Source organism: Bubalus bubalis, chromosome 3, assembly GCF_019923935.1.
Source record: "Bubalus bubalis isolate 160015118507 breed Murrah chromosome 3, NDDB_SH_1, whole genome shotgun sequence".
NCBI lineage: Eukaryota > Metazoa > Chordata > Mammalia > Artiodactyla > Bovidae > Bubalus > Bubalus bubalis.
In genome coordinates, this window is record NC_059159.1 from 139,686,000 (window position 1) to 139,711,289 (window position 25,290).

At 40.0% G+C, this 25,290-nt stretch overlaps 1 protein-coding gene across 7 annotated transcripts in view; it reads left to right on the forward strand.

Annotated features, from left to right (window-relative positions):
• The window catches only part of NTRK2 (neurotrophic receptor tyrosine kinase 2), a 400,572-nt gene that overhangs the window by 101,799 nt on the left and 273,483 nt on the right, over nt 1-25,290 (forward strand). The gene's annotated exons all lie outside the window — the stretch shown is intronic.

Consider the following 25,290-nt stretch of genomic DNA (forward strand, 5'->3'; position numbering starts at 1 on the left):
ACAGACACACATATTTTGTGTAAAAAAAGGTCCTTTCTGTTGTACATTTGACTTCTAGAATTTCCATGGCATGCTTTTTGTGTTGCTGCTACATTTTCAGATTCTCATCTTTTGAAATTTAAAGTGTTGGGAAGCAAAATAAGAACAGCTATTGGAGGTACATTGAAGCATTGTGAATGAGTCACTTCTTATTTTAGTGGAAAAGGTCCTAGTGCTTGAATAAAAATTAGGGTTTGTGTTGCCCACAATAGACCATTGGTCTCTTTTAGAAAATTGAAAATTCAATTTGGGGGGATATAAGTAGGCAAGAGTTTTAGTGATTAAAAAGCATCTGCTCCAATATTGAAACCTATGTATTGACTCATGTTATTGGTGAATTCTGCATGGTCTCGTATAAATGCCACTGGCTGGGGAAAGCTGGAAACCACAGTTAGTGGTGTCTTAATTGTGTTGGGGAGACAGCTGGGTGGGTTTTCTTGATCTATATTGCTCATCACATTTACTGTAATTGTTGCCTGCTTACTAGGAAATGATGTTTAAGTAGCAGTAGGTTGTCCAGTGTATAGCAGGCTCAGGGGTGGATCAGATCCATTTTGATGCTTTCTCCTTTCTCTTTGTGTGTGCCCATGAACAAGATGCCGAAACCTGAAATGAATGAGGAGGAACAGTGGTAAAGTCCTTAAATATAATGGCTAAACCTCCTCCTGACTCCCCCTTTGGCCTCTTGATCCTTGACATTTCTTCTGAAGGAGGAAAGATCTCTCATTCTGCAGTTATGAATAAGGCTTGAGTGGTGGTGACGGTGGAGGGGGCTGTTCTACAATGAGTTTTTATTAGTCCTATGGTGGTGGTTTGCAAACTTGACTGCCTCAGAAACTCCTGGAGGGCTTATGAAAACACAGACTTTCTGGGTTACTCCAAGAGTTTCTGACTTAATAGATCTGCTGTGGGCCTGAAAATTGGCATTTCTAACAGTTTCCAAGGAATGCTGATGCTGTTTTTCCCAAACATTCTCAGAGTCACCTTTCTATGGGATACACATGGGCTCCCAGGTCTCTTTCCAAGAGTGACAAGATGTGGGGATAAGCATTGCAAACCAGACCCACCCACGGCTCTGAGGAGCTTTCTGTGTCCCTGGATTCAGCTGGTGCCCCGGTCTGGGCTAGGGGTTTCCTCTCTGTATGTCAGCCACCTGCCATGGGATTTGGTTCTCCTCGTCTTGATCAGATGCTTCTTTTCCTTAGAAGCACTTGTGGTGAATATCCCCAAGAAGTTTTATTAGATGGAGATTCTAGCTCCATCACTTTTCTGCCTTGAGGGTAGGGTTGGAAGCTTTCATCTTATGGGATCTCCAGAGGAAGGATATGTCTTAGGTCCTCCTGGGAGCTCAGAAAGGCTTTGGAAACTGTAGGAGCAATATTTGGGAGTCATTCTTCATTTCTACTTTGTGTTAAGACAATAACAGAATAATGGTCTGTAAATGTGAACATGCTCTGTAGTGTAGTGACGGAGAAGAATAAAAGGCAGATGTTTTGTTTCACAGAAGATCGTGTTTCATATAGTGACTCCAGCACTAAGACTAAAAATGTATCTTATCTGTGTAATTTGGGATGACCACTGCAAAGCACCTACAATTTTGGGGTATAACCTAAACGTACCTTTAACGATTGGTAAGAAAAGGTTTTACTTAACCTTGTCACAGAGCCAATAGATGGCTTTCTTCAAGCAGCAACTACTAGAGCTTATGTTTTACTCCCTTATTTTTAGACATAAATAAAATTGTTTTTAAAAATTTGTCTCGGAGGTTCTTGTTTAGAATAGCTTCCTTCTCTACTTTTAACTACATATCTATCTGTGCCATAGTTTGAACAAATGGGCCTGAGTTGAGGTTCTTGATTTATGGTCAGATGCTGAGCTATAACTTGGGTATCTAGAAAAGAAGATGAGGTTCATGTAATGAAACTACATAAAACTTGGTGTTTAGCAATTAATGTAAGTTAAAAGGACCTCGTATATAGCACAGGGAATTGTATCCTATTTCTTATCATAACCTACTATGGAAAAAAAGCTGAAAAGGAATATATATATATATATATATTATATATCCACTTGTATATGTACTTTCAAGGAGGCTCGTGGGATGCAGGAGACATTGGAGATGCGGGTTTGATCTCTGGGTTGGGAAGATCTATGGAGAAGGGCATGGCAATCCACTCCAGTACTCTTGCCTAAAAAAAAAAAAAAAAAACTTATGAACAGAGGAGCCTGGCAGGCTACAGTCCATAGGGTTGCAAATTGTTGGACTAGACTGAAGTGACTGAACATGCATGCACACATACTTGGTGTATAAATTATGTGTGTGTGTGTATGTGTGTGTGTATATGTGTGTTTATTTGTGGTAAACCTGAAAGTGTAGTTGTAAATCAACTATACTTCAATAAAAAGCAGTTAATGTACTTTAAATGCTATTAGAACTTGAATTACTGTTGAAAAACATGCATCTTGAAAAGGGGAGAATATGTAAAAACACTGTTATACTCTGAAATGAACAGAAAACACTTCACTAGTGGTTTCTGAGTGACAGCAGTAAGAAATGTATGTAGGCTTGGCCAGAACCAATGCCTTGGTTCTTTATGAGAGGCCAGTGGCTGATGTGCAAATGAGCTGTTCCAAATGGAACTCTTGCCCTCCTAAGCACCTTCGGGGACATTCTACCCCGTTCATATTCTCTTGCCCTGGAAATAGATTGAGACTGAAGGGTGGCAGCCGGCCCATCCATAGGTATTTCTAGCTTTTCACCCATCCCAGCATTGTACGCTTCAGTCCATGGTAGCAGTGTTGAGACTGTAAATTACAGTGTAATACTATTGATTTGATGGGTCCAGGGTAACCCAAACCAGAAATCCCTTAAAATCACACTGTAGCTGCCTGAAGGGCAACTCAAGCTTTATAGGTCAACCCTAGAACCCAAACAGCATCAGTGGCATTGCTTTCCATGGAAAGGTGATCCTTAAATTCCAAAGGGGGGAGTTAAACCTAGATCTTAGAATACAGCAGTGCTGCGTTCTTTTCAGGCAGGTCTATGTGACGCAACTGTAAGCTTCATGCTGCTGCTAAGTCGCTTCAGTCGTGTCCGACTCTGTGCGACCCCATAGACGGCAGCTCACCAGGCTCCGCCATCCCTGGGATTCTCCAGGCAAGAACGCTGGAGTGGGTTGCCATTTCCTTCTCCAGTGTAAGCTTCATAGGTTTTTTTTTAAAAAAATCTGTTCTTTCAGTTCATGGTAACTGAATCCTGATGGTGCAATCTAGAAGACAGAGGCCAGACTGTGAGCTCCAGAGTTCATAATGATCTTGTTCATCATTACTTACCCAGTGTTGAGGCCAAAGTTGACAGTTGATTAATTTTAACTGGTAGAATGAAAGACCACAGAGAATTTTCTACTCCATCCACATTAGTCTGGTAATTGGAAAGCAGTAAATATTTGGAGGCCAACTGGTATGTAAATGGGCTTCCCTGGTGAGTCAGCTGGCAAAGAATCTGCCTGCAGTGTTGGAGACCTGGGTTTGATCCCTGGGCTGGGGATATCCTCTGGAGAAGGGAAAGGCTACCCATTCTAGTATTCTGTCCTGGAGAATTCCATGGACTGTATAGTTCATGGGGTCGCAAACAGTCAGACACAACTGAGAGACTTTCACTTGTACGTGAATGGTTAAAGAAAGATCTTGGAGTTTTTCTAAGCTTCTATACTTAAAAAATTATTCCAGTTAAGTAATGGTTATAGACAGGAAGTCATTTTGTCCAGGTTTTGTCTTAGGATACATAGGTTTTCACATACAATTTTAAAGTAGTATTGTTGTTGAAGTTTGGAGGGTTCACTTTGGCTTTCCATTTTGCACATGAAAGTTAGTGAAAGTTAGGTCGCTCAGTTGTGCTCGACTGTTTGTGACCCCATGGACTGTAGCCCACCAGGCTCCTCTGTCCATGGGATTCTCCAAGCAAGAATACTGGAGTGGGTTCCCATTTCCTTCTCTAGGGGATCTTTCCGACCCAGGGACTGAACCCAGGTCTCCCGCATTGTAGGCAGATGCTTTAATCTCTGAGCCACCAGGGCACATGAGCATCTTCAATTTCTGCCTGTCTGCCTCTTGAATGTATGGCCTCAGAATATACTTCTTTGTCCAACTTTGAGGCTGGCAGAAGCGCCAGATGGTGGCTCCCATCTTGGTGTTAGCCTAGAAATTATGTTTCATTATTGCTTTATATGCTTTAAACCTCTTGTTGGCACGTCTAATAGACTCTCAGCCCTGTTTCAATAAAAATGTCAAGGGGTAGAATTTACCCTAGTCCGTTTCTCCATGCTTCTTTCTGTGTCTTGACACCATTCTTTTGGTTTTTGGTTGAATATCTATTTACCATAATTCCAGAGTCCTGAATAAAGCTCCTCTGTTAGTGTTTGGCCCTCTGTATAGGGATTAGTCATATGTGTGCTTAATATGGATGCATGAACTGTATAACACATCTATCTAAATCTATGTTTATATCAATACCCCTAGGTAAGTACATAATTTGATCCTTTTTCTTTGAAGACTGCCTATGATTCGTTTTAATTTTCACTGAAATAGAGCTCAAGGCCCTTTCCAGAGCAGCTGTACTGCCAAAGGAACAGGCAACCCGGCTTTTGAATTCTCTCATTTTTATTGTAACCAAGTCTTGTGTTTAGTTCTCACATTGCTTCCTGGCTCCCTTTCTTTGTTGAAAATGTAGAAGTGCACATAAAGGGGAAATGGAGGCATCTAGGGGCATGAGGGCTGCCAAGTCTTCTAAGAGTGCTCCACTTTGGGAGCCCTGCCTGATGGCATTGATGGGTACAGGGTTGGAAAAAAACTAAGGGAGCCAGAAGGGCAGAGCAGGGTTGGCAGCCATCACACTGGTGAAGAACAGTGGTGGCCATCAGCTTTCCGTTAGTTGTGTTTCCCAATGGAAGTCCACGTACGATATTATTTCCTCGATACAGAGGCATCCTTTGTCCTTCTGGAGTAAGTTATCAAAGTGACCTGAAGAGATCCCACAGGAGGAACTAGAATAGGAAACCTTTTCTCTTATTTAGGTTTGACGGCCTACAGATCTCCTCTGCAGGCCCCTCTGCTTACACATAAACCACCCAGATGCCTTCTGATAGTTCCGATTCATAGTTGACTGAAAAACTATGCTACCTGAGAACACAAAGCCAGGTTTTAACCCCAGATTCAAGGCCCCTAGTTTAAGTTTCTCCTCTTATATAAATGATCTTCTAAATGTCTTTCAAGAGCAACCAAAATTTTAGTTCTTTAAAAATATTCATAAACATAGTGGGGCCAAAGCTAAAGAGGTTAAAGGTTAGAGCCTTTTACATAAGCTGAAAACAATTCTGGAAAATTTAGGAGGTTGAGTTTAACAGATATTTGGATCAAGTTTTAAAAGAGGGAAAAATGTGACTGAAAGCCAGAAATGCAGTTATATAGAAACATCTGTAAGGACAAACTGTTTTCCATATGACCCTTCCCCCCACACACTATTTTTTTTTAAGACAAATCACATTAAAGTATTATAACAGTAACATGTGAATGCATTCTTGTTTTTCAAAATTTCAAGCACATTTGTGATACATAGAGCTAAAAGTACCGTAACAGTAACATGTGAATACATTCTTGTTTTTCAAAATTTCAGGCATATTAGAGATACACAGATATATAGAACTCACCTTCCTCTCCCACTGCCATTTCCACTCCTAATGATAACCTCCTTAACCATTCCCAGTGCATATATTATGTCAATAATAAAATACATGGCTTACTCATTGTGTAGATACTTTAATATAGTCATTTATGGTTGCATAAAGAAATCATAACACAAATTTGTTTTACATCTTTTTAAAAGTACCAATTTAACTTATAGATCTTTCTGAATCAGTTTCTAGGCATCTACTGCATTTTGTTCCTAGTATTTCTGAGGACTCTGGCATCAGGCTGCCTGGGTCTGAATCCGGGCTCTCCTCATTTCAAATGTGTGACTTTGAGCAAATTTCTCATCCTCTCATCCTCAGGATTTCAATCTATACTAGGACAATAATTGTACCCATCTCAGGGAGTTTTTGTAAGACAAACTGAGTTCATGTATGTGGAACATTTTGAAATGTTACTGGCATTTAATAATTACTATAGTGACTAAACAGCAACAATACAAATATTTACTGTAACTTTGTTATTATCATTATTATTTTAAATGAATTGGAAAAAGTAAAAAGATTTACATTTTTACCCAATCTGTAGAAAAGTAATTAACATCTTACTTATAAAGATAGATATTTGGAAATGGATTGCTGAGAGAAGAGGTTTGTATATTTTATATGTTGATTTTAAGTGTTAATAGATTACCTTGCAGAAATGCTTTATTAATTTTTACTCCCGTCAATAGTAGATGAAGACATCATTTTGTTTATGCTTTCACCCATATCAGATATTATCAAGCTTTTATATTTTTGCCAATTCACTTAAAATACTATTCTGATTAATAATAAGGCTAAGCATCTTTATCAAGTGGAGAATAAAAAGAAATGTTTATTTGTTGATTTACCTTCTAAATTGTATCTATCAATCTTTTATTGGTTATATATATTGCTCACATTTTCTTCTATTCTTTTGACTTTTAAAATAGTAGCTTTTGGCAAACATTTCATTCTTTTGTAGAAGCAAATCTGTCCATGTTTTCCATATAAGTTTTGCATTTTGCTGAGGAAATCATCCCCTCCCTGAGACTGTAAACATACTTTTTGATATTTCTTTCACTAGTTTTACTTTGTATGTATGTTTTTTAACTTGACCTTTACTCTCTTTGAAATTCTTTTTCTATTTTTAAGTTGATGTGAAGTACTCTGTCTTTTTCAGACATAGATTCAATAAAGATGTTTGTGAGACATTTTTAGAGAGAGACCAACAATATTATTTTAACTTTCTGGAATCAGAAAGTCATTAATAAAAAGAAATTTTGAAGAGCTTAGTGAATTTTTTTAAAGTAAGTAATAAACTTTGTTGGTTCTCCTATTTTATTCTCACCCAAGAGTATCAGACAATATAGGTTTTTGTTTTTTTGTTTTTTTTTAAACTTCCCTCCCCAGCTTGAATAGAGTTTAGCATTCTCTTAGTAGAGAACTAAATTTGTCAATAACAATCAAATCCTTGGAAATTTCATAAAAGATGTTCGGTTGCAAGAGTTATTGAGTAATTTGACAAAGTGAAAATTTGTCAAAAGAGCCCAAGTGTGCCATTCTTGCCTGTTGGAGATGTTATATACAGCATTACCTTTATGTTCGTGAGGTGAAGATCTACTATCTGAAGTCTCTTACTTCTTATAGGGTCACCATTTGGCTTTTGTCTACCTGAGGGCAGAACATGCTTTTTCTTTGCAGCATATTGAAAATGGGCCCAGAACCTTCAGGAATGGCTTCATCAGGCAAGGCAGGAAGCAGAAGCAGCAGCGTTTTTCCCATTAGCTTTTCAAGTGCACTGACCTCAAACTTTTAAAATTCCCTGTCATACATAGACATCCATAAGCCCAGTGCAATTCAGGGGAGAACTCAGGTATGCCTGTTATGTAGAGGGTGCAGCTGTATTGTTTAGGGACTTCCCATGTTATGAGTCTTGTGAAAAGATAGAGAGTCGTTTAAGAAATTCGATTTTGTACTTAAACGTCAGGAGCACTTGCTATCCTCTCTTTGGTCCTCCATAAATCCCGTGGTGAACTCACTTTGACCTTACACAGATCATCATGCACTGAAAAAAGGCTTCCAAAATTGGAAAATCTGCTACTTTTCTTCTTGTTTTCATCCTTTGTTTCTCTTTTTTTTAACCTCTCATTTTTCTTCCTGCCATTTTGTCCTTCCACATCTCTGTGCTTCCTAATTTAGCATTCTTCCCTCCCTATTTTGATTTTCTTCCTCCTCATTCCTAGCATCTGATTTTGGTGGACCAGCTTTTCAGAATTTGTGAAGAAGACAGATAATAACTTGGCTTAAGTTCTAACATATGCTCTGGTTTTATCCTACTTTATTTTGGGCAAGAATACTGAATGACTCGGGGAGTAAATTTAGCTCTAAATCAGCGGAACTGTCACGTGGTAACTCAGAAGACAGCCTGTTTGAATACCGCACATCCTTCATGTTTGTAAGTTGTTAACTCTTAAGTCTTCAAACCTAGGAGTATATGGAAATATTGGAAGCTTGTGAGTCAGACAAGTTTGGGTTCAGATTTCATGTCTCCCACCTGCTAACCATAATTTGGGGCAAATTTTTAAACTCTGTAAATCTTAGATTCCTCTTTGGTAGAAGGAATACTATCCATCTCTTAATTGATTACAAGAATTAAATCAGTGCTTAGTTTCATGCCTGGCTCACTGAATGAATTCTATAAGATAGTTATTGTTGAGATTTATGTTTTAGTAATATATAACTGGGCTTTCCTGATGGCTCAGTGGTAAAGAATCTGCCTGCAATGCGAGAGATATGGTTTTGATCCCTGGGTTGAGAAGATCCCCTGGAGGAGAAAATGGCAACCCACTCCAGTATTCTTGCCTGGAAAATTCCATGGACAGAGGAGCCTGGTGGGCTACAGTTCATGGGGTTGCAAAAAGTGGGACACGACTGAGCACACACACATGCATTTATGCAAACTCAGGAAAAGAAAATGGGGAGAGTCCTGTCCGAACGTATTCTGAATCAGGATTGCAGAAAAAGGTCTCAAATGCATACAGTGTATATTTAAGGTTTGTTAGTTGAATTTGTAGAAAAAATTGTAATTTCAATGTGTCCATGTTTTATGCGTATGCATTATGAATGTAAAGTTGCTGAATCATATGCTTATTTTCAGCCTTTCTGTCCTTTATGATACTGTGTACAAATTATTGCAAACTCCTAATTTTATCGTCTTTTGAGCAATTCATTTATTGAAATTGTTTTGGAGTTTGTGAGAAATCTATTTCATGTATTGATTGATTTGGTATGTAGTCTTTTCTAGTTTCTTTTGGGAGGAGTATTTACTGTAGGGAAGGAGTAGAAAGAGCAGGCAAGGGTGGGATGGGAAAGGGAGCCCCTCTTCCCTCAGTAACCATCAGCTTATGTCTAGAAATATGAGCTCATGGAGGCTCCTGTTATAATATGCTTCCCATTTGTGTGGGGGATTACAAATAATTTCTTTTAACAAAAACAGGCTTTAGTTTTTGATGACTCTTTTTTTTTTTTTGGATCATCTTTATGTAGAAGCAATGCTAGCTCTTTTATATAAAATAAAAATTTAAAAACTTCCCCCCAAAAAAACTAGATGAAAAGAGGGATTCTGGAGAAAACAGATTCTTCCTTATGCAATTGATTGTCACTCATATTAATATAATCACAGACTAAGATGTTACTTCCCCAGAGAAGCCAAGGCTTGGGCAGGCAAGTAGCCGTGGAAGATCTTTGTGTTTATCAAGACATCAGCAGAAATAGAATAGCATGGGCTTCTTCAGTGATCACCTATGAGCTTTAGTGGTCTGAGGACAAGAAAGAATGAGAGAGAGAGAAAGAGAGATCCATTCTCTCTCACCAAGTCTTCAGTAAGAGATTAATATCCTGAGTTGAAGGCAGAGGCATCATCTCGGCCCTAACCAGTGCCAGTAGGAGGAAGGAAGGGGACTCAAGTTTAGGGTGGGAGTGGAGTGGGAGGGGAGAATGCTGGGAATGAGATCATATTTCTGTTTGCACTCATGGTTGTCAACTTTAGTAGTTCTGGCAAGACTTAAGCAGAGTCAGCCACCCAACTGAACCTTTCCCGTACCTGTAAAAGAAGATTGTGTAAAGACCAGAATTAAGAGTGTGGGATCAAAGGACATCTCTGGGTTTCCTCTGGCTTTAATAGCTACCATCCTGTTGCAAAACCATTCAGAACCATCACACACACACTAAAAGAGTCTGCCACACACTTCTGGTGATGTCCTTTATTATTTTGGTGTGTGTTGATGCAGTTTTTTTCTGCACTGTGAAACTGTGATCTATTATTAACATAGGAAATATTGTGTCTATATGGTCAATACTAAATAATCCTGAATATGTTTTCAGCTTATAGTCATCTCAAGAAAAATATTGCCTCTCAGTTATAAAGAGAAGCTATTTCTTATCTGACATTCCCAGTAAGTCTGTTTCCTATTAATTTGCACGTAGCATATATCCTAGCAGGGGTACCTTTGATATCCCAGCTCCAAAAAAGAGGGGCAGCTCTGCCTAGCTCTCTGTTTCTGCAATGGTGTGGGCTTCTCAGGAAGCAGACCAACAGCTGATCTTCTTCCCAACTCTTTTGAGTCAGACTTCATAGCATAGCTTTTTTATTTGATTTGAAATAAATCTTGATTTATTCATATTGGAAAGCCACATGCATTCCATAGGCCATAAATAATTTCTGTGTTGTATTCCATGTAGCTGTGAGTGTAGACAACTGCAAGGTAATTTCAGATGTATATTTATTTGCATAATGTATTCCTCACATTATGTCTTGGTCTCCTGTGAGGCTATGACAAGGGTGGAGGAATATTAAAATGTCTAGTACAGGATAGTGGATGGGGCAGGCACTTATTTTGGGCACAGAATGTAAGATATGTGACTTTATTTCTCATAGTTTAATTAAATATCTGTTCTTTGCTCTTTTTGCACTAGGCAGTGGAAACTTAACCTCTTAACATTCTGGGTAATCTCAGATAATTATGGGCAACCACAGCAGATTTAGTGTTTTTCCCCTCAAGTCTGATCTCTCCTTTTGCCTTCATTCCCTCATTGCTTAGGGATGCTGAGGTGCCACTGTATAGGAGGGGGAGTTCTGTGGTCACCAGTGGTCATTTCTTCATGTTGGTGGCTGCTGTGTTGGTTGGTGTCCTTGGCTACCAGGTGATACAGGTCTCAGTTTTATGTTGTGTTCCTAAGCAGGGTCCCCTGCCTTCACAATCTTCTGCAAGGGTGTCATTGAAGATCTGGGGACTCAGGAAACTCTAGGAGACTTGTCTAGACACAGGGTGGGCTCCAGTTCCTGCCATCATAGGCTTGAGATTGTCTTGACTTCTTGGCCACCTTTTCAGGTCCCTCCAAAAAGGAGGTCTCTTTTGTTGAATCTCCAAACTTGACTAGATGCTCTCTGGTTCCCCAGCTGCCATGCTTGACTAGGCGGCAGGTTACACGCTTTCTCCTTCCTGCACCTAATTTGCTTATCTCCCGTGAAATGTTTTTGGGAAGAAGACCCTCACAGAGGTGCTGTGTGTTCACAGTGTATCACAGTTAGAAACCCATAATGTCAGGTTGATACACTATTTCTGTAAGTTGGACTGCTTTTTAAAAATCATCAGATCTTTTCTTTGTAAACATAAGTTTCCCTTTGCAATTAGTAGGTAATTTGTAGAGTGATAATTTGACATCTACCAAATATCTTCTTCTCCCAAATCTCAGTTCTGATGCTTTCTTGCAACAATTATTTAACTTATGAGTGTTGTAAAAGGGTGTTTTTCTGCTTTAATCATTCCTTCGACTAGATTTTGTTTTAAAAAAATGAAAAAAGAGCATTCTGATCTTGACCAATAATTTCTACTTTTTAATTTTAGTTTTATGTGGATCCTGGATAATCCTTCCTTGAGGCGATGGAGGTTTGGTATCCAGCTGCCTACACTAGGGAGGGTTATGAGGTTACAGAAAAGACTTATGGTCACAGTATTACTGTGTCTAAAATATCATTTTATTTTGTAAGATATTTACTTTGTGCTCCTCAAAGTCACTGAGCGTTATGCAAATTCTTCTGTTTTTCCTTTTCGCTATGATTAAACATTAAGTAGGTGTAATAAACCTAATCGCTTTAGATTCTCTCCTGCACCTTTTTGGTTGTTGGTAGAATCAAAGACAGTGAGAACTGCCAGTGAGTTTAGGAATCATCCCAAGTCCTTACTACAGAGATGAGAACATTGGCGCCCAGAGAGCTTAAGTGACTTGCCTAAGGTTACACAGCTGGTTTGTGGCAGATATAGGGCTCGGAGCCAGGCCTTATTTCCAGCTTTAATGTTTTATGCTACAAAACTAAGAAATATCATAAGAATAAACAAATTCTATTTCCACACCAAATTTGCCGCTTTTTATCTGCTGCCATTGGATGTCATTAACATGTGCTTCAACTGGCATGCATCACCGTTGGATGATGCCATCTTTCCCAAAGCTGGGGACATATATACTCAGTGGTAACAAAACTGGTTTAAGGGATGTTTGGGAATAACACCTTTAATGTTGATAGTTTTATATTTATTTTAATATTAATTAGGAAAAATAAGCCTGGTACATCATACCTTTGGTTTCCTGGAAATATTATTTAGCATAAGGCTTAAGTCTTAAAAATATGCAATAAAGAAAAATAATAACTAAATCATTTTGATTTCAGTTTAAAAAATGATTATCTGAGTAAGACTATTCTAAGGCTCTGGAAATGTAATATTAAACAAAATTTCTGCCTCGTGGTGCTTAAACTTTAAGTGGGAGAGAGACAGAAAATTCATTGTCACTCGAGGTCAGGATCCACCTTTTCCCAGTCTCCAATATTAATACATGTATACATACCCAGATACACATTCAGCACACTCTGAAATGATAGTCTAAAGTTTCTAGTAGTCAGCATTCCACAGCGTTACACACTCTAAGATTCTGTGATTGCTAGTTTTCACAAGACCATGGCCACTTGAGACCAGAAAAGGATAGGACCAAGGTTTTGAGTCATGCCTTGAGTTATCTTATAATTTTTATCATCTTCACTGATTCCTTTTATGCAGCCCTGTTCACTCCAAGGGCTTGCTGTTGTTGTTCAGTCATTAAGTCATGTCCCACTCTTTGTGACCCCATTAACTGCAGCATGCCAGGCTTCCCTGTCCTTCACTACCTCCCAGAGTTTGCTCAAACTCAAGTCTGTTGAGTCAGTGATGCCATCCAACCATCTCATCCTCTGTCACTCCTTTCTCCTCCTCCCTCAATCTTTTCCAGCATCAGGGTCTTTTCCAGTGAGTTGGCTCTTTGCATCAGGTGGCCAAAGTATTGGAACTTCAGCTTCCAATGAATATTCAGGAATGATTTCCTTTAGGATTGACTTGTTTGATCTCCTTGCAGTCCAAGGGACTCTCAAGAGTCTTCTCCAGAACCATAATTCAAAAGCATCAGTTCTTTGGCTCTCAGCCTTCTTTATAGTCCAACTCTCACATCAGTACATGACTACTGGAAAAACTACAGCTTTAACTGTATGGACCTTTGTCAGCAAAGTGATGTAACTGCTTTTTAATATGCTGTCTAGGTTTGTCATAGCTTTTCTTCCAAGGAGCACGTGTCTTTTAATTTCATGGCTACAGTCACTGTCGGCAGTGATTTTGGAGCCCAAGAAAATAAAATCTCCCACTGTTTCCATTTTTTCCCCATTTTTTGCCATGAAATGATGGGACCAGATGGCATTATTTTAGTTTTTGAGTGTTGAGTTTCAAGCTAGCATTTTCACTCTCATCTTTCCCCTTCCTCAAGAGGCTCTTTAGGTCCTCTTCACTTTCTGCCATTAGAGTGGTATCATCTGCTTATCTGAGGCTGTTGATGTTTCTCCTGGCAATCTTGATTCCAGCTTGTGTTTCATCCAGCCTGGCGTTTCACATGTTGTACTCTGTATATAAATTAATAAGCAGGGGAACAATATACATCCTTAATGTACTCTTTTCCCAATTTTGAACCAGTCCATTTTTCCATGTCTGGTTATAACAGTTGCTTCTTGACTTGCATAGAGGTTTCTCAGAAGACAGATAAGGTGGTTTGGTATTCCCATCTCTTTATGAGTTTTCCACAGTTTGTTGTGATCCACACAGTCAAAGGCTTTCATATAGTCAGTGAAGCAGTAGTTGTTTTTCTGGAATTCTTTTGCTTTCTTTATGATCCAGCGAATGTTGGCAATTTGATCTCTGGTTCCTCTGCGTTTTCTAAACCCAGCTTGTAAATCTGGAATTTCTTGATTCACATGCTGCTAAAGTCTAGCTTGAAGGATTCTGAGCATTACCTTGTTAACAGGTGAAATGAGCCCAGTTGTATGGTAGTTTGAATATTCTTTGGTATTGCCCTTCTTTGGGATTAGAATGAAAACTGACCTTTTCCAGTCCTATGGTCACTGCTGTTTTCTAAATTTCAACATATTGAGTGCAGCACTTTAACAGCATCATCTTTTAGGATTTGAAATAATTCAGTTGGAGTTCCATCCCCTCCAAAAGCTTCCTAAGGCCCACTTGATTTCATACCCTGGGATGTCTGGTTTTAGGTGAGTGACTACATCATCATGGTTATCTGGGTTGTTAAGATCTTTTTTTGTATAGTTCTTCTGTGTATTCTTACCACCTCTTCTTAATCTCATCTGCTTCTGTTAGGTCCTTACGGTTTCTCTCCTTTATCATGCCCATCCTTACATGAAATGTTTCCTTGATATCTCCAATTTTCTTGAAGAGATCTCTAATGTTACCCATTCTATTGTTTCCCTCTATTTCTTGGCATTGTTCACTTAAAAAGGCTTTCCTAACTTTCCTTGCTATTTTATGGTACTCTGCATTCAGTTGGGTGTATCTTTTCCTTTCTCCTTTACTTTTCATTTCTCTTCTTTTCTCAGCTATTTGTAAGGATTCCTCAGGCAACCACTTTGCCTTCTTGCATTTCTTTTTCTTTGGGATGGTTTTGGTCACTGTCTCCTGTACAGTGTCATTACATTCCAGTTAATTTCATATCCGATATAATTCAAGTAAATTCTCTCTTTTTGAGATCTCACTTGCCATTGGGAGCAAAATGCCAACTGTTTGAAAACTCAAATGATGCATTTTCACAGTGAGCAAAGACATCATGTAGATTCTTATGTTTTTTCTTATCATGATGGTTAAATATTAAGAAATTAAGTGGAACCCATGTCCTCTGCATGTTTTTTTTTTTTTTTTTCCTTGAAACACAAGGCTAGTACTTAAGCTCAGGCTGTATTTTTTTGAAGCTATGCATTTCCACAGAATAAGAACACACTTGATTATCCTGCTTATTATCCTCCCAACAAATTACTGATAATACTTTGCCATCATGTGGTGTGGATTGATCTTCTTTCTTGAAGCACAAAGGGATCTGGGTTTGGCATGATGTAATTATTCTATGAGCAGATCTCCTTAATGTATTTTTCTGCCTCTATGCTTTGCCCTCTTTTTATTCCCTCTTTGGAAGCATTTGACCATCATCTTTGGGAATCTTCTCTCCTCTCCTTCCTTTCTGTCAATCCACCATCCCTATCCTCTAGCCTGGGTGATGTAGAGCAGAATCCTCTGCATCCTTTCCCCATGAGACCTGCACTGGGTTCTTGAGTATGTGAATGTCATGTAAATCTTCCTGCTTAGGAACTTCCCAGTAAAATGTATTTATTCTAGCTTATTTTCTCACCTATCACTTAATATGCTAATAGGTTAGCAAATTCAAAGAAATAAACACCAATATTACCAGCAAAATTAAAAAAAAAACATATTTGAAAAGACACACCTGCCATGTACGGACTTGCATTATGAGAACCTAAAATGGAAAACAATGGCCACAGTTTTTGATAATCCCATTCATTGGCACAGATTCTTGGACAGTATTAATTTTGGTTGGATTTCTGTTTTTCCTCTGTTCAGTGTCTTATACTACATATCATTTTCTTATCAATCCCAAACCTTTTCTTTTACAAAACAATGCATGGGAAAGCAGAGAACTGTAATCAGACTTTAAATATGCCAAGAGTTCAGTTCAGTTCAGTTCATTTCAGTTGCTCAGTTGTGTCCAACTCTTTGAGACCCCATGAACTGCAACATGTCAGGCCTCCCTATCCATCACCAACTGCCTGAGTCTACCCAAACCCATGTCCATTGAATCAATGATGCCATCCAACCATCTCATCCTCTGTCATCCCCTTCTCCTCCTGCCCTCAATCTTTCCCAGCATCAGGGTCTTTTCAAATGAGTCAGCTCATTGCATCAGGTGGCCAAAATATTGGAGTTTCAGCTTCAACATCAGTCCTTCCAATGAACACCCAGGACTGATCTTTAGAATTGACTGGTTGGATCTCCTTGCAGTCTAAGGGACTCTCAAGAGTCTTCTCCAACACCACAGTTCAAAAGCATCAATTCTTCGGTGCTCAGCTTTCTTTATAGTCCAACTCTCACATCCGTACATGACCACAGGAAAAACCATAGCCTTGACTAGATGGACTTTTGTTGACAAAGTAATGTCTCTGCCTTTTAATATGCTGTCTAGGTTGGTCATAACTTTCCTTCCAAGGAGTAAGCGTCTTTTAATTTCATGGCTGCAGTCACCATCTGCAGTGATTTTGGAGCCCAGAAAAATAAAGTCAGCCGCTGTTTCCCCATCTAGTTGCTATGAAGTAATGGGACCAGATGCCATGATCTTAGTTTTCTGAATGTTGAGCTTTAAGCCAATTTTTTCACTCTCCTCTTTCACTTTCATCAAGAGGCTTTTGAGTTCTTCACTTTCTACCATAAGGGTGGTATCATCTGCATATCTGAGGCTATTGATATTTCTCCCAGCAATCTTGATTCCAGCTTGTTTTTCTTCCAGCCCAGCGTTTCTCATGATGTACTCTGCGTAAAAGTTAAATAAGCAGGGTGACAATATACAGCCTTGATGTACTCCTTTTCCTATTTGGAACCGGTCTGTTGTTCCATGTCCAGTTCTAACTGTTGCTTCCTGACCTGCATACAGGTTTCTCAAGGGGCAGGTCAGGTGATCTGGTATTCCCATCTCCTTCAGAATTTTCCACAGTTTATAGCAATCCACACAGTCAAAGGCTTTGGCATATCAATAAAGCAGAAACAGATTTTTTTTTTTGAAGCTCTCTTGCTTTTTCGATGATCCAGTGGATGTTGGCACTTTGATCTCTGGTTCCTCTGCCTTTTCTAAAACCAGCTTGAACATCTGGAAGTTCATGGTTCACGTATTGCTGAAGCCTGGCTTGGAGAATTTTGAGCATTTCTTTACTAGAGTGTGAAATGAGTGCAATTGTGCAGTGGTTTGAGTGTTCTTTGGCATTGCCTTTCTTTGGGATTAGAATGAAGACTGACCTTTTCCAGTCCTGTGGCCACTGCTGAGTTTTCCACATTTGTTGGCATATTGAGTACAGCACTTTCACAGCATCATCTTTCAGGATTTGAAATAGCTCAAATGGAATTCCATCACCTCCACTAGCTTTGTTCATAGTGATGTTTCCTAAGGCCCACTTGACTTCACATTCCAGGATGTCTGGCTCTAGGTGAATGTGAGTGATCACACCATCATGATTATGTGGGTCGTGAAGATCTTTTTTGTACAGTTCTTTTGTGTATTCTTGCCACCTCTTCTTAATATCTTCTGCTCCTGTTAGGTCCATACCATTTATGCCAAGAGTGGGGAACACCAAGTCTAAGTAGCTTCATCCTTTTGTTTTAGCACCAACTTTATCAAATGTTTCACCTTGAGATGATAGTTCATTGCAAATATTTTGGAACAGTAGTAAAACTTGAGAATTTTGTTTGAAGAAAACAGTCATTCTTAGGCTCTGTTATCTCCCCTCCTCCCACCCTCCCCACACCCATAGGAGTTTCTGTAAATCTCTTGGTCTCCTGTGGTATTCTGAGAGTCCAAAAGTAGAAACAACCCCTTCTCTTTGGTGGCAATTGTTGTGGTTAATGGCTGTTTATTTATAATTGTAACTTACGTTTACAAACTTGAGGTGTCCATTGATCACCAGTGTTATCTGTCTGTTGGGCTCCTCATAAATTTTTCATGAATTCTATTTTAATATATTGGCTTATACAGTGTTTTTACTGACATATGTGCCTTAAATTGCAAGTTGCTAAATTATAAACCCTATTGCATATTTTTGAAAAGGAGCTGTATAGAACCATTCATGACTCTAACAAATTAAGTATATGTGTTATTTTAAAAATATTTTAATAAACTAATAATAATAATATATTAGTTAATCTTCAGTTGACTTGTGCCCCAGTCTATCTATCCAATTGGCTGTCTCCAGCATATTCAAAAGCAGAGACATTACTTTGCCAACAAAGATTCGTCTAGTCAAGGCTATGGTTTTTCCTGTGGTCATGTATGGATGTGAGAGTTGGACTGTGAAGAAGGCTGAGCACTGAAGAATTGATGCTTTTGAACTGTGGTGTTGGAGAAGACTCTTGAGAGTCCCTTGGACTGCAAGGAGATCCAACCAGTCCATTCTGAAGGAGATCAGCCCTGGGATTTCTTTGGAAGGAATGATGCTAAAGCTGAAACTCCAGTACTTTGGCCACCTCATGCAAAGAGTTGACTCATTGGAAAAGACTCTGATGCTGGGAGGGATTGGGGGCAGGAGGAGAAGGGGATGACAGAGGATGAGATGGCTGGATGGCATCACTGACTCGATGGACGTGAGTCTCAGTGAACTCTGGGAGTTGGTGATGGACAGGGAGGCCTGGCATGCTGCGATTCATGGGGTAACAAAGAGTCGGACATGACTGAGTGACTGATCTGATCTGATCTGATTGAGTCCTTATTTCCCAAGGTCTTAAAGTCCCCTTACACTCTCTACAGATAAGCCCCTGAGGTATAAGAAATTATATTTTACATTACCAGAATTTATTTGAATAAAGCAGTATTGAATCTTGCAATATAGATCTGTCTTATACCAGATGCATAGATTATACAACTCAATTTAAATAGCATTCCAGGATCTTGAGCTACATAGATGGTTAAATGAATATGCATGAAGATTCCAGGAATTGTTGCTGCCAGGTTTTCTCCTGGTATTTAAGGAGTTTCCCACTGCCCTTTCTCAATCATTTTTGTCTGAGCGGAGTCAGTGCCCTCTATTAGTGACTAGCACAACTTTCTTCAATAGAAAACCATAATCATATTTGGTTGAAGAGCTCATTTTTTGGGTGCCTCAGGGCAAACCTTCAAACTTGAGTTTCATACTCCTAGGAAATATTTACTTCAAACTTAGATTTTGTAAATTACCAAATAAAAATAGATGTATTTGCAGTGGAAGGTACATTATTAAGCTATTGTCCAACTCCAATGATGAAAAGGCAGAGTCAGCATAGATGTGGGTCCGTGAAATTCTCCTGATTAATGTTGCAAGTGTTCATGTTCCACCCAGCTGCTCTCAAACTCCTTTCACTGGTCCTGTGCACTTTCCCTGGTTTCTGTGTACAATTGCTCCTAAGGGCTAGCATCTGAGACCTCGAGACCTCCTTCAGAGGCTTAACCTTGAGCTTGTATCAATCTTCCCCCACCCAAGGACACACACACACACAGAACTGAAAGTGGCTGGGAGCTCAGTACTCTGCACTCTCTTCCCTCAACTGCTCTGCTGATAACTGACTGGTTTAGAAGGAGCAAGCTCACTCCCTTGCCTTTAGGCTGGGCCAACTCTTGGGTAATTCACAAGTTCTCTGTAGGATATATGGTGTAATTTACACTCCAGAGCTCCCTGCAGGGTCAGGCTGAGGCTGAGACTTCACCTGAAATTGCAGCTTTTCTTGGATGTTCTTCTTCCATTTACCAGTTTCCTCTCTCCTGAGACCCCTCCTTGGATAAATCACCTGCCATGAATGCTGCTCTCTGAGTCAACTTCTGAGCAACTGACTTAAGACAGCATTTTCTGTAGGAGCTCTAAGAAATTAAATATGTTACTTGATACTTTTTATAAATACATTTAGAACTATTTTTAATCCCTTGTCTGCCAATCTGAGCTATAATCTGCAAGTGAGTGATCTTAAAATTTAATTAAAAATTTAAGTGAGGTATAGATTGTAGTTATCATTTATTGAGGGAAGCCACTGTGTGCCACTATCTTGACACATTTTCTTTGATTTTCATAATAACCTTGCATTTTAAGGATGAGTTAACTGAAGTCCAGAGGCATTTATTAACATGCCCAAGTCACAGAGCTAGTAATTGGCAGAACCACAATTTGAACCCCAAATCTTTCTGGTTTTAATGATTTAGCTTTTTTGACTGCTGGGCAGCAAGTCAGACTGCTGACTCCCTTGCCTAGTTCTACTTCTAGATGCTATCAAAGAGGCATCCCAACATCAACGTTCATATGACTTATTAATATTGGAGGAGACCGTCTCTTTATTAAGTGATAGCAAAATGCATTACCAAACACCAAACTTAATTTCCCAGAATGGGAGTGATTGAAAATGATTTCTAATAAGTGCTTGAATCAAGTCACATCCATTTGTTGTGAACAGGGAGTTCTCTGTCCAGTTCATGACTGAATCTGGGGTGTTTCATAGAAAAACAGAATTACAGAGAAGGTGGAAAACAAAACAGGGCACCAGGAATGTGCTCCCAGAGCAGAGAATGGAGGTTTCTCTCGTGGCTCTCTTTCCAGGATGGCCATGCTCAGTGCTGTGACTGTATGGTACCAGGATGCTGTTTAGAAAATGACTGTCTTGGCCCTTAAATGGAGCATCATGTTCTGAGAGCCCTAACTCCTTTACAGGAATCATCAGTCTGTTCCAAAGAGAGATCCTTAAAGAAAAAAAAAAATGGCTAATGGCCTTCATTAATGATGGCTTGGTCATCAAGATGGACTTCCATCAGCCATCTGTGTTGGAACGTGTTTGAATTATTCGTTGCTGACACAAACCCTGCACATGTAAAAATTTCAGCAAGAGTACACAGAAACCATATCAGAAGTCTTTGAATTTTCTCTAAGGTGATATCAGCACTTACTACAAACTCTAGCTGTTCCCTCTTTCTCAAGTGCCCTCCTCTACTCCTTTGTCTGATTATTTCTTACTTAATCTTTTAAAGATGAAGCTCAGGCATCACTTCTTCCAGGAAGCTTTCTCTGATACTTCACAATGGACAAAGTTCTCTTTTTGTGGATTTGCATATGGGCTTCCCAGGTGGCACTAGTGGTAAAAGAACCTGCCTGCCAATGCAGATTAGACATAAGAAACATGGGTTCAATCCCTGGGTCAGGAAAATCCCCTGAAGGCGGACATGGCAACCCAGTGCAATATTCTTGCCTGGAGAATCCCATGGGCATAGGAACCTGGCAAGCAGTAGCCTATGGATCTCACAGAGTTGGACACAACTGAAGCAACTTAACACAGCATGTTTGTATTTGTACCATGAATAATCATCCAGAAAAATTCTTAACCCATCATGTTGAAAGAATATGCATACTTATTACCCTTCCCATTAACCTGAGATCTTCTCAAGGTCAACGATTTTGTTTTTGAATCCCCACGTCCTTAGTACTTGTATGGTGCAAGTCAGAGTTAATGGTCAGTAGGTCAGTAAATGTCTTTTGAACTAAACTATAAGGAAAAAACAAAGATCCATCTGTTTTTGGTATACATGCTATGTTATTGCAAATTGTTACAAAGCCATCCAAGTGACTTGGGCAGAAGAAACACTGAAGGCAGACACTAGAAAGGCAGTGGAAACACTTGGTCAGGTTTTTGGGGCAGGAGGAGCTGGAAGAGAGAGGAATTTGGGTTGTGTTCAATAGGCTAGAAGAGATTTGGGTGATGGATAGGGAGGCCTGGCGTGCTGTGGTTCATGGGGTTGCAAAGAGTTGGACACCACTGAGCGACTGAACTGAACTGAACTGAAGAGAAATCAGAGAGCACTTCACAGGGTTGTCAGCCCTCTAGTAGAGTCTGGAAGGTTGAGTAGAGGAGGAGAGGGTGGAGAAGGCACCTGTCCTAGCATGAAGGTTCTTATCAGGTAGTTTGGATGTTGCTGGAGGGGCAGATACAAGAGGACAATGACACTAGATGATAATGGTAAGATGGACAATGACCAAAAGGCAAAAGGCCTTCCTGTGTGCCATGGAGTTTAAAATTATTCCTGAGGTCACAGGTGAGCTGCTGAATTTAGGGATTGGTCAGGAAGTCATTGAGAGGCAGGGTTAGAACATCTCAATGGGAAGAGTGATCTTGTTTATGTTGATTTCTTGGCTTTTGCCATGACTTTTTACTTTCTGCCTTGATTTGCTATTAAAGTTGGAAGTGATTAATAAAACTCTTCATATGAGTTATAATAACATTACTATTTTTTTTTAAAATTCTGTTTTCACAGTCTTCATATTGTTTTGATGGACTGTAAATCCTTGAGTGGTCATGCTTATTAAATAACTAATGTGGAATTCGTTCACTTCTTCAACAAATGCTCTGGGCCAGCAAGAGACCCTTCCCTGTAATAGACCCTGAGGACAGAGAGAGAGGGAGATGACAATAGACTGATAAATATATAGGGCATGGGGAAAATGTAGTAGTGGGTGGAGGAGGTGAGGGGAGTCCTGTTGATCTCTCTACCTGATTGCTGTGAGGAAGGGGATGAGTAGGGGTTGGTTATCAGCAAATCTGAGATGTTGTTTTTCCATTGTTGACTTTAATCTTTTTGGAATCCAGTAGATAATAAGAGATTCTCTTTCACTCAGTCAAAATGGCAGCATTGAAACTACATCTACCACCACTCACTGGGTGTATCTGAAGTCAGATGTAGGAAATAATGCCCTATGTGTATTCCTTTTTCTGGCATTTCCTCAGAAGGAGCATAATATCCAGTTTCCAATCTAGAAGTCAAAGAATTGGATTTGAGAATAACAACTCTATATTTTTCCTTTTAGCTTCAAAAGGACATTTAGCTTTGTTTTTATTGTTCCGAGTTCCTGCTCTGTGCTACCTTCTCTGCTAAGTGCATAACATATCTGATCCCTCTTAATTCTTCAGCACAGTGCTGTGAGATAAGGCATCATTATCTTTATTTTTTAAATGGAAGGGAGGTTATATTTCACTTGCTTGAGGCCATGCTCCCCCTAAGGAGGCCAAACTGAGGCTGCCTCTGGACTGATATGCCTGAAACTCTCTGACCTGCCTTCATTTCTGCCTTTGTTTATTTTCTGTGACCTTTTCTATCTCAATGTTTTTTTTCTCTTCCTTATTCATTTGGTAAATGTCATCTGTTGGGACTGTGGTCACAAGCACACACAGCCAAGTGGGAAGCCCCTAGAAGGGAATGTTCAGGTTTGAGGGTATAGGACTAGAAAACACTAGTCAGTAAAGAGGCCGGTGGCCTCATCTCCAAGGGTAGTTTTTCAGTAGGATGGATGCTTTGTCAGCTAGCCCTCAAGGGACATGGGTTGACCTCACCTGTGAATCTAAAAGCCCTGGTTGGAGAGGGGGCTCTGTGCCTGATACTTTTTATACTTCATCTTACTTGTCTCCTCAATAGCACCGTCTGTTAGATGTCACTGACCTCCTGGCTACACATGAGGAAACTGGAGGCTTAGGTTATATGACTTGCCCAAGGCTTGTTCGAGGTGAAACACGATAGCTTGTTTCTGGCATCCAAAATCTTCATACCAGAACTTTCTCAGAGTGAATTCTTCAGAACACTAGCAGGGGAAGGGCTGGTTTATGTGCTGCTGCTGCTGAGTCACTTCAGTTGTGTCCGACTCTGTGTGTCCCCATACATGGCAGCCCACCAGGATGCCCCGTCCCTGGGATTCTCCAGGCAAGAACACTGGAGTGGGTTGCCATTTCCTTCTCCAATGCATGAAAGTGAAAAGTGAAAGTGAAGTCACTCAGTCATGTCTGACCCTCAGCAACCCCATGGACTGCAGCCTTCCAGGCTCCTCCATCCATGGGATTTTCCAGGCAAGAGTACTGGAGTGGGGTGCCATTGCACAGCACCCTGCAGTCCCCTCTCAGAGAGGCAGGGTGTACATTGCCTATTAAAGACCATCTTTGTTGAGACAGTTCTCAGTAGAGAAATCTTTGAATTAAGTGCACTTCAGCTGTCTGAGGCTAGTATCCTGTGTTTTCATATCCTGAGTTTCCTCAGAGCTCACCGTAGGGAGTGGCTGCAGTGTGATGGCTACTAGATGGCAGGTTTTCCTTTCTTTCCTGAATTTCCTCAGGGCTGACTGTTTCACATTGGAGGGCTGCAGTTGCTGATGACTATAACATCTTTGTTTACTGATGAGGCAGGAAATGCTGCATTTCTTATCTGTTGGACCCAGGATTTCCTAAGCATATTCTACCACAGAAATCTATTTAAAAGCAAGTCAGTAAGCTCACCAGAAACAAATGTGTGGAATACTGAAATACACCTTGCTGCCTTTTCAACTATCTTTTTGAAGAGAGAGTATGGAGAGGGGGAAATGAGGAAGGAGAAGCGAAGACCAAAGAAATGAAAGAAGGAGACAGTGGAAGAAGGAAAAGGAATAAAGTAAAAGTGCAACCAAGTATTTCCCGATACAATTCTAAAATAAATTTCCACCTTCCATTTATTCTGGACCCTCTCCCATGCTTTTCAAATTGGCTCACCAACTTTCCCCCAAGTGAATAAGATGAGACAGAGAGATTGATTTATTTGGGCTGATGACACTCTTTAAAAAAGGGTCTGTGAGGCTGAGAGGCTGCCTGTGTGGGTGATTGAAACCTACGGCCAAGAAGCAAGAGTGAGGAAGTGGTCAGGTGGGGACAGACTGCTTCTCTGAGCTCTCACAGCAAGGGAGTGATAGGGTTGGGACCACAGCACAGGCCCCTGAAGCCCCGCCCACTGGGTTTTCCCCCACAGAACATTTGCTTTCCCAGAGTCTGTCTTATGTCCACATATTATGTTCTCTTTCCCTGTTATGCTTAACCCGTCAGCATCCAACAACATAAACTGTAAGATTGTAATTTGCTCTGTTTCTTTTATTCTTGCTACAGTCAAAAGACTCTGTCTTCTCTAGGAAGGTCTTTTCCTGTGTGTTCCCTTTGCTACCAGTTCTTTGAATAGAATGTGTTTATAATTCACAATGAAGGATCAGTTCAGGTCAGTTCAGTTGCTCAGTTGTGTCCAACTCTTTGCAACTCCATGGATTGCAGCATACCAGGCCTCCCTGTCCATCACCAACTCCTGGAGTTTACTCAAACTCATGTCTGTTGAGTCGATGATGCCATCCAACCACCTCATTCTCTATCGTCCCCTTATCCTTCCACATTCAATCTTTCCCAGCATCAGGGTCTTTTCAAATGAGTCAGCTCTTCGCATCAGGTGGCCAAGGTATTGGAGTTTCAGCTTCAACATCAGTCATTCCAATGAATATTCAAGACTGATTTCCTTTAAGATGGACTGGTTGTATCTCCTTGCAGTCCAAGGGACTCTCAAGAGTCTTCTC